Below are 3,099 nucleotides of genomic sequence, written 5' to 3' on the forward strand. Positions count from 1 at the left end.
ACCTCGAAAAAAACATTTGTTCTCAGTAAAAATTTAGCGACACAACAGACTGTAAAAGGGCAAGACAAATGAAAAAATACTAAATTAAAAAAACGATTAACCTACGTACCATGGTTTCACCTGTTAAAATTTACATAAGTAAATATCTGCAGGATCGTCAGCGTAGTCTGTCGATTTGCAATATAATTTCCAGAACTAGACACGATTAGATCGACTCTATTACGCAACTGGTACTTGATTTATCGACCCCCGAAAGGATGAAAAGCAAAGTCGCTGGAGATGTACTAGCTGTTCACTACTAGTGAACTAAGGTAACACCCCTTATTTTTCGAGCATCATCCGGAGTATTCGAGCGGTTCCAAATAATGCTGTTTTCTGCAAGTGCTCCACCCTTATTGCAGCCCCTATTTGTTCCATCCAATTATTGTAGTAGTAGTAGTAGTAGTAGTAGTTGTTGTTGTTGTTGTTGTTAAGGCGGCAAGCTGGAAGAATCGTTAGCACGCTGGACGAAATGCTTAGCGGTCTGTCGCTATGTTCTGAGTTCAAATTCCGCCGAAGTCGACTTTGCTTTTCATCCTTTCGGGATCGATAAATTAAGTACCAGTTACGCACTGGGGTCAATGTAATCGACTAGTCCCCTCCCTCCAAATTTCAAGCTTTGTGCCTATAATAGAAAGGATATAATCTAGTCTTCAGTCTGCACTATATCCAGATAAAAAGACGAGATGGCCACAGCTGGAATGATCCCTATTTATGATGTCTGTTGAATCGGTGAAGGCGTGTGGCCTACTAGTTTTGGTTGTTGCTCCCACGATCGCAGGACTGGAATTTCGATTCCCTGCCTGAGTAGCGTGTTGTGTTATAGAGCATAAAATAAGACCTCGTTTCCCGTTGCCCCAGTCGACTCAATTTTGTTAGCCTCCACGCGACGGAACTGGCATCCCGTTCAGGAGGGGAGGGAGGGTTGTGATCTCAGTCCTAGGACACACTGGGCCGTTCACACAGTAATGACCGGGATTGGATGATGATGATGATGATGATGATGATGATGATGATGATGATGATAATGATGATTTACAATCAGACCCGACTTGGTGCTCATCAAGAGAGTTAACATCATTAGCCTCCGAATCTCCGTGTCTGATCATACAAAGCATTTTTATAATCGGAACGGCTTTGTGGTAAGAAGTTTGCTTCCCAATCACATGGTTCCGCGTTTAGTCCTTCTGCGTGGCACCACTTTATTTATATTTGACAATATTTTTTTTTTTTTTTTTTTTTTTTTTGTGGATTGCAGTCTTCGATCAAATCCTCAAAATTATTCTTATGAAACACATCTGCTTCTATACTTATTAGAGATAAGGCATCCGGACTACTATTTTTTAAAAACAAATTTAAAGTGATTTCTTTTGTGCAGTAAATCATTTACCATTTCTGTGGCTCCCTCACTACCACCACCACCACACTTTCCTTGATGCACTAAGTATGTGCTTATTATTTTGCTTAACGGTTAATCCAACGCTGGCGATAACTGCCCAACGATTATCTTAAATTCTACTGTTACGTTTAATGAATATATTAAGAGAATGAAGAAAAAAAATGAAGGAACGATATCTAAATACTATGAAGAAAGAAACGAAAGAATACAAAGAAAGCGGGTATTGAAAACAGAAAGCCAAAACTGTTACGAAACCAGGTAACAATTCGGCTTCTTTCAAACTTCGGGTGGGGGAAAATAGTGCGAGTGAAATCAACAGCAAAATAAGTAATTTTTTGCCCATCACAGAACACGGCTTGTGAAGACCTTCAACGTTGCAATCTCCCACAGGGCCCAGTGATATCATCAACTATAACCCTTTATATACTAGGAAGTATTTGCTGCTAACTATCGTGATCAAACAGGACATTTTTCGAACTTCGCCAGATTTATACAGTGATAATCTATTCTAATCTAAGTGTGTAGGTGTGCACGCGCACGCGTGTATATACGTCTGTTCTATATACCCATAGATTGTGATGATGGCCACATCAAATGCAGACCAGGTGGAATCGGTCAGGGCTTAATAGATTCTGTTCCACTTCGTTTATTATTGATAATGTGCGTCTCAGAGCGATTTTGGTGACAAATGAGGCTGTTATAACTATTGATTCTTCAACTACTTCTGTGAATTTGTTTGAGCTGAATGTGTAATTTAATGATTTTAGCTAATCGTAATCGTCCCCTGTGAGAACGATGATAGGTCCCGCTCCCGAATTTTTTTCCCACGAGAGTTCCGGACACCAGTTATGAACTCATTTGCATACAACTAATCAGAGCTCACCTATCAAACTAATTCATGAGCGCATAACAATTGATGGGTGATAAGATAAGGTCACTTGGGTAAGGAATAACCATGCTTCTTTTCTCTTTTAATAATACTTCTTGTTTTTTTGTATTCTAGGCACAAGGCCCTAAATTTTTAGGGAGAGGGCTAATCGATTAGGTTGACCCCAGTACGCAACTGGTATTTAATTTATTGACCCCCGAAAGGATGAAAGGCAAAGTCGACCTCGGCGGAATTTGAACTCAGAACGTAAAGACAGACGAAATACCACTAAGCATTTCGCCGGGCGAAATGCTTAGCAGTATTTTTTAAAGAAATAATTTTTTACGTAAGCTGCCGAAGGAATAGATGAAACAGAACGATGCTTAGCTTCACTTCTGTGATACCATCTCCAAAGGATAGCCAATGAATGGATACAATTCTTATAAATTTATAGATTAAATATTTCAGAATTTATGTTTCTCATTGTCGTATAAGATCTTGCGAGAATGCCCACCCCGCTAGCTTATACGGATGTACAGAGTAATCAACTCTTTTACTATTTTACTTCTTTCAGTCATTTGACTGCGGTCATGCTGGAGCACCGCCTTTAGTCGAGCACATCGACCCCAGAACTTATTCTTTGTAAGCCTAGTACTTATTATCTCGGTCTCTTTTTTCTGAACTGCTAAGTTACGGCGGCGTAAACACGCCAGCATCGGTTGTCAAGCGAAGTTGGGGGGACAAACACAGACACATAAACATATACACACAGATACATATATATATATATATA

This window comes from Octopus bimaculoides, chromosome 3 (genome assembly GCF_001194135.2).
Source record: "Octopus bimaculoides isolate UCB-OBI-ISO-001 chromosome 3, ASM119413v2, whole genome shotgun sequence".
In the NCBI taxonomy this organism is placed as follows: domain Eukaryota; kingdom Metazoa; phylum Mollusca; class Cephalopoda; order Octopoda; family Octopodidae; genus Octopus; species Octopus bimaculoides.